General features: G+C 46.2%; 1 protein-coding gene across 4 annotated transcripts in view; it reads left to right on the top strand.

Annotated features, from left to right (window-relative positions):
- The first annotated feature begins 586 nt into the window (after positions 1 to 586).
- FGGY (FGGY carbohydrate kinase domain containing) overlaps positions 587 to 7,838 on the top strand; it is a 127,794-nt gene continuing 120,542 nt past the window's right edge. The window contains exons 1-2 of one of the 4 annotated variants that reach the window (XM_084211064.1): positions 592 to 684; positions 6,958 to 7,055. The gene's annotated coding sequence lies outside the window, so the exon portion shown is untranslated. Of the gene's footprint in view, positions 685 to 1,639; positions 1,672 to 6,957; positions 7,056 to 7,838 lie in introns of those variants that run through there. The other 3 variants (XM_084211065.1, XM_084211061.1, XM_084211062.1) reach the window with 3 other exon arrangements.

The following is a 7,838-nucleotide window of genomic DNA, read 5'->3' as shown; positions in this document are numbered from 1 at the left end:
TTGATTCTGTGATTTCTCTGTTTTCCAGGGATGCATTTCAGGGCATCCCACCACCCCATCCTCTCTCTGTTTTAAGCAAACCATAACTAAACTAAGGGTTTTCTTCCTCACATCAGCAACTCTCCAGCTTTTCAGGTAAAACTCTCAGAGCAACCTCATCCAGAAAACCAAACTCATGGCTTGCAGCCCTGTTTTACTCATTTAAGGAGTATTTAAGGAGGCTCAGAATGAGAGATGTCCTGAGCCCTGACATTCCCTCCTGTTTATTACTTCTATATGTTTCTACATAGTTATTTGTCCGTATGTTTTTACAGATTTATTCTTCTATAATGTATACATTCTTCTCAGTGGACTGCACGTGGCTTCTTGCACCGCTTCTGCGACCCGCGCTATTTCGCGGCCGTGTATGCGGCAGCGGGGCTGGAAAATCAGATTTATCATCCGTTTAGCAAACCGCGCCAAACCCCGGCCTTGTTCCCGGTCCAGACCCGGGCGAAGGGCGATTCCCTGCCCGAGCCGCCGCTGCCCTCAGCGCCCGGCGGCGCCGCCGCTTCCCCCCCCGCCCCTTCCCGGCGCAGGCGCGGCCGGCCCGGCACGGGGCAGCCCGGCGGCTTTCCCGGCAGCGGAGGGTTCAGGGGACGTCCCCGCCGGGGTGTGCAGGCCCCGGCAGTGCCGGGGGCACAAGTAAGTGATGGCTGCAGAGTAAGTGACGGCGCTGGCCGGGCCACGGCGGCCCCCGGCCCTCAGCGCGGCCGCCCGTGAGGGGAGCGCCGCGCGCGCCGCCTCAGCGCGGCACCCGCCCCAATCCTTGCCCCTGTCCCTGCCCCCGTTCCTGCCCCTTCTCCGCCGTGACGCCCGGAGGGTTCCGTCCTCCTCCGTTAGGGCTCGGATCCTGCTGCTCTGAAGGGAGCTCTGGCGTTCGTGTTGTTGTTTAATCACCAGCGCCGCCTCCTTCCCCAGGGAGCCCCTGGCCGCAGCCGCGGGCCCCGTGCGGCGCGCCCCGGCCGTGCGTGGGCTGAGCTCTCACATCGCCCCAGATCAGCTCAGAGCCTGCTTTTCGTGCAGCCCATGGGATTTACGGCCTGCTGGCTGTCCCGAGTTGTCCCGTTGTCTCCTTCTGACGTTTCTGTACAGCACGGCCATATGTGACTCCCGCTGTAGTTCAGTGGGAGCGGGGCTGCCCTTCACAGCCCCCGCTGGGGTGCCCAGTGCAGGGGAGGCGTTTGATGCTGTCCAGGGTGGGCACACGAATCCTACCAGTGCCTCCTGTGCTGTTGGATCGCCTTTATCCCAGCCGCCTTCCCATGTGCTTCAAATACAGCTTCCTGGTGAGGGAAAATGAGAGGAACGTGCTGATTTCTTCATGATGCCGACTGACGGGACGTGAGGGAATGGCCTGAACTTGTGTCAGGGGAGGTTGAGGTTGGATAGTAGTAAAAGATTTTCCCCCAGAGGGTGGTCAGGTGCTGGAACAGCCTCCCCTGGAAGGGTCACAGAACCAAACCTTCCAGGGCTCAAGGGAACATTTGGACAATGCTCTCAGGCGCATGGTGTGACTCTTGGGGTTCTGTGCAGGCCCAGGACTTGGACTCGATGATCCTTGAGTGTCCTTTCCCAGCTCAGCTTTTTCTGTGATTCTGTAAAAGGGCAGCGCTCAGGTGACCTGACCTGGTAAGATGGGACATGCACATCACTCACCCACTTGCCTAGTCCTCCATATCCCTCGGAGATTTCCATAAATGTAGTCTCCAGTCTCATCTCTCTGGCCCTGGTGTCCTGCTGCCACCACTGCTCCCTTGTCCTCGTGCAGCTCCCCTTTCTGGCACCTTCACAGCCTTGTCTCCTTGTCATGTCCCTGTGATCCCAAGCAGCTCCTGGGCTGGCACAGAGCACACCCCAGGAACCTGCTGGAATTTACTCGTGCTTGGCTCCGGAGCTGCCAGCACGGCCGTGTTCCTCACTGCTGCCAGGCTCTGCCCCAGTGAGGAACTGGTAACTTGGCAGATTCCTTCCCTGCTGAGGTGCCTGGGATTTGTTAGGAAGTTTAATAAACTTAGCACCAGTGCTCTTCTCTGGAGAGCACTTACGAAACAAATTCCAGGGAAGTAGAGGAAAGGGCTCGGTCATCTTGGAGGTTTTTAGAAAGTAATAAGCAGACACATTGTTGGGAAGGTGGCCTTGTATTTCATTCCCTTGTATTCCATTCCTGTGTATTTCGTTCCTGTGTATTTCATTCCCGTGCATTTCATTCCCGTGCATTTCATTCTATTTTCTTATCCTGGAAGACCATTTGTTTAAGTAGTTAAGGTTAGCTTTTTTAAAGTGTATTTAGATATAATACAAAACCAAGGAAATTTTAAAGGCTCTGTAATGTTAATGGTCCCTTTCCTTTAGGAATGTGTATGACCATATGGAAAAAAAAAAAGAGGCTCTTCTTTTTTCTTGGGAAGGGTGTCTGGGATAGGAGGATGAATGCAGAGAGAATTGGTTGCTTGCAGGGACAGCTGTTCCCAGCTATAAGAATCACGGCAGAAATAAATTTATAGTGTCAGGAGAGACCAAATAAACTAGTTCTATGCTAGGAAGTTTTTATGTGTATTCTTAGCCACTTCTGTTACTCCATTCTGTGTTTCTCAGTTAAATTATCATTTTAAAATGTTGGTTCTTTTGAATAAATAAATAACTGGTTTTGTGCAGAATTAGTGTTTCTTTTAACCTAAGCTAATATGCAACCCCACTTCCTCTTAAGTAGTTGTGACAGGAACTTCAGGGAGAGTGTTTTTGAAATTGCAGCCCAAATAAATGTTTAATTTTAAACTGACAGATTACTTGGGGCTGTCATTCTTCTCAGGCTTTTACTATGCAAGAGTGAACAAATCCTGTAAAATAAACCGTGGATTGGGTTTATGGACACATGTTTGCTTCTGGGCTGAGCATCTTGAAGTGGTTTGCAGCATGTCTTTAAAAATTTATTTCACTGTTGCATCTACTGCTGGCCTAAGTGCTCCAGTATCTGCCAGGAGTAATTATAGGCAGTTGGTTCAGATGTTGCTTAAATGTGTAAGCCTTGATGGGAAATGCAGTGGATTTCAGCCAGAATGCTAATTTTGATGTTTTATCATTTCATAAAACTGTGAACTCAGAACAAATTATTTTTATACTGATCTGCTGATACGTAATCACAGGGTTAGTGCCAGATTCAACCATGATGTAGCGCCTGAATCTAAAGATGGGATTAAAGTTAGAATATCAGCACTACCCTAGGTTGGCTAATTTGTATCCACAGTGGCATAATGGCTGTATTTACCCATGTAACCTGCACAGAAACTCCTGGTGCCAAGTCTGGTTTGCTGCAGGAATGCAGTTTAAAGCTGTTGTGTGAATTGTATTTGTGCCTTTTGAATTGCATTCTCCTTCAAATGACATTTTATAACTTAAACAGATATTTTGCAAATTCACATTATTGTGCTAGGCTCTGTTTATAATATACTGATTTTTGTGGCATGTTTTGTTGGTTGTTCAGGGTTTTTTATTAGTTTCTCCATTTTCATCATAGCATAGAGTGAAAAAAATAAAAAAAGTCACAGTACATGAATCAATTTTACAGGCAAAGAGCAGAGATTATTCTCTCTGTCCATCATGAGTAGGTGAAAGTATAGAGACACAGGGATATGAAAGATCTTCCTTAGCATTAGATTGATAAGCTGGTGGATCCAAACACTTGGGTCCATCAGTCATTTTGGAGCCTGTTACCTCTTTTCAACTAGTCATGAAGCTGCTACAGCCAGAATTTATGTAATAATTAGATGGCATTTTTTTCCCCCTCAGTCAATGTAAACAAGATAGTGTCTTCTTTCAGGGCTCCAGGCATTCTGCAGAGTCATTTGGGACACGTCTGTCTGCCAGGTCATTAGCACAGACTTTGGGGATGTGTGCAGCTGCAGTGTCAGAGCAGGGAATGGATCTCAGGAGCGTGGTGTGCATGGCTTGTATCCACTGCTGTTGCCAGGCTGGGGAAAAGAAAGGGTGCTGCTATACACCCCCTTATTCCTTAGGTTTTCCTGCCTGGGAATTGTGTCTTGGCATTTACTGATCAACATTTCCTCCGCTGGACAAACTGGAGGTTATGGCAAGCGTCCAAAATCCTGCCATCGTGTGAGTGCACCTGTGATGTTCATGAGTGTCAGGGGTTTAGTCCTGAACTCCTGATAGTGGCTGGGAGGTTGCCACTGATGGATGCAGGATCAGAGCCTGCTTTTGAAGTGATGGCCCAGTCCCAGCAGGGCCCAGCGTACTCCGGAGGGAATTGGAACTGTTGGTTTTCCCCAGAAAGCAGTGTCTTCTCATGTTGTGTGTTCTCATGGCCCCCTTCTCAGCCTTCCTTTTTCCTGAGAGCTCCTCTCTGCAGCTGCTTCCTGCTGTTCCTGGGGTTAGGTGGCTCTGGAACAGGGGGAGTTGCACTTGTTTCCTTTGCGTGCCTGAGTTCCAGGCCAGGGAGCACCAGCGTAGCTGGGTGAGCTCAGTGTGGGCCTCGTGCTGCTGCTGCTGTGCAGAGCCTGTCAGGGCGTGCAGCAACCTCAGTGGGGCCAGGGAAAACCTGGGGGAGCAGTAGCCCCAAGTCTTCCCCAGGCACGTTGTTGGAAGGAACTCCTGGATCCCTCTGTTGTGAGCTCAGTGTTTTGAGACCTGCCTGAAGGTGGAAATCCCTGGCCAGTTCCATGCTCCTGAGCAGCACCTCTCAGCTGACACCAACACATTGTTTTCCTACTGCAGCATCTCTGAGCAGTATCTCCACCTCCCCAGAGTGGCCTTGGCATTATTTCTTGCTGTTTATTAGTACTGACTACTGCACTGTGTTATGGTACTTGTGTTAGTGCCACGTCCATGAGCACTCAGAGCAGGAAAATGCTTTTTGTCTTACCTGACCATGGAGAGATTGTGAGTTCAGCTCAATACCCATGATGTGTGTATAGCTGCAGTGAGACCTTTGGGGGTGATTCAGAATGTGATGGAATCATGACTGCATGGAGAAAGTAAATACACAGCAATTGCTTAATGTCTCCTCTAGCTCAGGAACTCAGACACATCAAACAAAACTAGCAGGTGGCACTCTCAGAACAAACCAAAGGGCTTTTTCCTGCATTGTTTGCACAGAACTTTATAACTCGTTACCACAGTAGTTTACAGTTAGAAAAGTTTCCCTGGATTCAGAAAGAGCACAAACAAATTTAGAGAGGAAAAAGCCTTCAAGGTCTGCTAGTCCTAAAGATAAAATTTCTGGCTCAGGAAGTGCCTTTACTATAGATAGCAGGAGGAAAGGTGTCCTGGGGAAGTACTGCTGGATGAAAAGGGCAGGCATATGCTTTTCTTATGGCTTCTGCTGTTTGTGGAGGATCCTGGGCTAATTGGACCTTTCATCTGACCCAGCACAGCCATGATCTGCTCTTTAATCAGGGGCCAGAATGCCATTGCTCCTATTTGATCATCAGTACCACAGGCTGTGTCTGCCTGTGTGAGCTGAAGACAGGAACTGGAAGGAGAGCAAATCTGTTTAGTACAAACTCTTCTCAAGCAGAATATAGAGAAAACCAACTCTGCTGTACATGTACAAGCTTGGTATTTACTGACACTGGTCATGCTGACATCCTTCTGCTGTTCCTGAGTGAGATAACTATGTAGGCAGTAGAAACTGAAAATAAATAATTTTTGGATCTAATTTCTTACAATAATTTAGTAATTTTCATTTCTCCCCTTCCTGGTTACACCAGGATAAACCCGAATGTGCTTTGCTTTAAATCAGAGCAGGTGGAAGTAGTTTGGCCTGAAAGTATTTAAAATCCAAAAGATAGAATTAGAGGACAGAGGGCAGCAATGAAGTAATGACTTTGTCTTGGACACTGAAAGCAAGGGGGAGAAAAAAGATGTGGAGAGACATTACAGCAAATTAGTACATAGTGAATTATTTATAGAGAGAAAAAGAGATACTAGAAAATAGTAGAATATTATCCATCCCGCCTGTGCTGGGATTTATTGACATTGCATTACAATATTAGGGGGACAGTTAGGAAGGTTTTGATGGAACAATCTAAATATTATAGGACTGGAATCAGGGGTTTATCCTACTACTGAAATCTTTCATTATTTTAAGCTGGTTTTCCTTGTAAGATGTAAGAAAACTTCACAGAATGTACCAGGGAACTGGTGAAAGAATCTAGAGGTGGTTGGTTTTCAATGAAGAAGCATATTTTCCCCAGCTCCATTTTATTTATTCCAGTTTTGTTACTGTTTGCACAGTCCTCACATTCCTGAGATATCCTGCATGTACGTGTTTCTGTTTGGGGAAGGGAAAAGGGAAGGTGAGGTGTGCTTTTGTGCCTTGTGTTTGTTTTGTTTGCTGTGGGGTAGCTGACAAATAAATGCTTGTTGATAGTTATAGCACACTCCCTTGGGCATTTAAGGATATTTTCTATATTAGTACTGCCCTTCACCACAGTGTTAGAATTCCCCATCTGCTCCTGCTCTCCCACACAGACATGTGCCTTCTTTCTCTTTCCACATCCAAACAGGAATTACAGAAGCTGGAAGAGCAAAGGGAGTTCACTGTTTTCAAGGAGATCCTGTCACTCTACCACCACCACTTGTATTGGTTACTTACCTCTAGCAAGCCAACAAAGTGCTGAATTTCCAGTAAAATGTCAAAAGGGCTTGTTTTGGTTAATGTGCTTTCTACAATTGAAAAGCAGCTTTTCTTTAGCATATTTAGATCTTTTCACACGAAGCTTATGAAGCCTAATTTGAGCCTGTTAATCTTTTTCTTGGTAACCCATAGAAAAGCACAGCTGCACTACTAAAAACACTCTGTTTATCCACAATCACTGGGTCTGGGCAGCCTGCAGCGTTCCAAAGATCAAAGTTTAAAACAGACATGCCAGTCCTTCCTAATTCTTTGTGTTTAAGCACACAGCACCACGAAGTCTAAATTGCTGCTGCTGAAAGCTTGGGCCTATGTTGATGTGAGAGTGCAGCCCCTCCTGCACCCTGGCTTTGACAGAAAGGTACGTCCTGGCAGCTTGATAACCGTGAGTTAAAGTGGGACAGACAAGTCTAACAGTGCTCATGAAAAACTCATCTGGTTACTTACTCATTCCTTTTAAATTAAAGTAAATAATGTTAAGGATTTTCTTTTTTTTTTTTAAAATATTTTTGCAACTGAGTTTCACCCCTCCTTTTTCTTTCTTCATTGCTTATGTGGGAAAACTAACACATTTGTACAAGGATAAACTGGGAAGTCTGTGGTTTCCAGCATGCACATTTTGAATAATATTTATACAGACTATTATTTAATGGGCCATATAAATATTTATAATATCTGTAGCCTTTTGATCATAAATGCTTGTTTGAAAAGCCATTCTGTCCCTGCTGTGATTTGCAGAGAAAGAGGCCATTGCTGGTTTAGTGCTTGGAGGGAATTTTGGCTTCTTGTCCTGACTTAGCAGTTACATTCATGGATTAACATGGTCAAGCTGGACATGTCTTTTAAGTTTACTTTTTTCCTCTGCCCCTCTCCTTCTGTTTGCAAATTCAAATACTAAGTTGAAAATATGAGGCTTGAATTCTGCAGTGGACAGACAAGGCTGTATTGAAGGAGGCCTTTTTTCTTGGCTGCAAAGAGACAGGCTTCCTGAGTTTAGATACTTCAGGGATTTAGAAGGTCCTATCTCCACTGCCTTCCACCCTTGGGAGTCCATGAACATGCATCATCCATGCATGAAATATTTTGGTGTCATGTTAGGAATATTGTGATTGATGAACTGACCTGTCTGACTGGACTTTTAGGA

Source organism: Fringilla coelebs, assembly GCF_963513975.1.
Source record: "Fringilla coelebs genome assembly, chromosome: 9".
In the NCBI taxonomy this organism is placed as follows: Eukaryota; Metazoa; Chordata; class Aves; order Passeriformes; family Fringillidae; genus Fringilla; species Fringilla coelebs.
The sequence above is the reverse complement of the archived record's forward strand: the minus strand, read 5'-3'. Positions and strand labels throughout refer to the sequence as shown.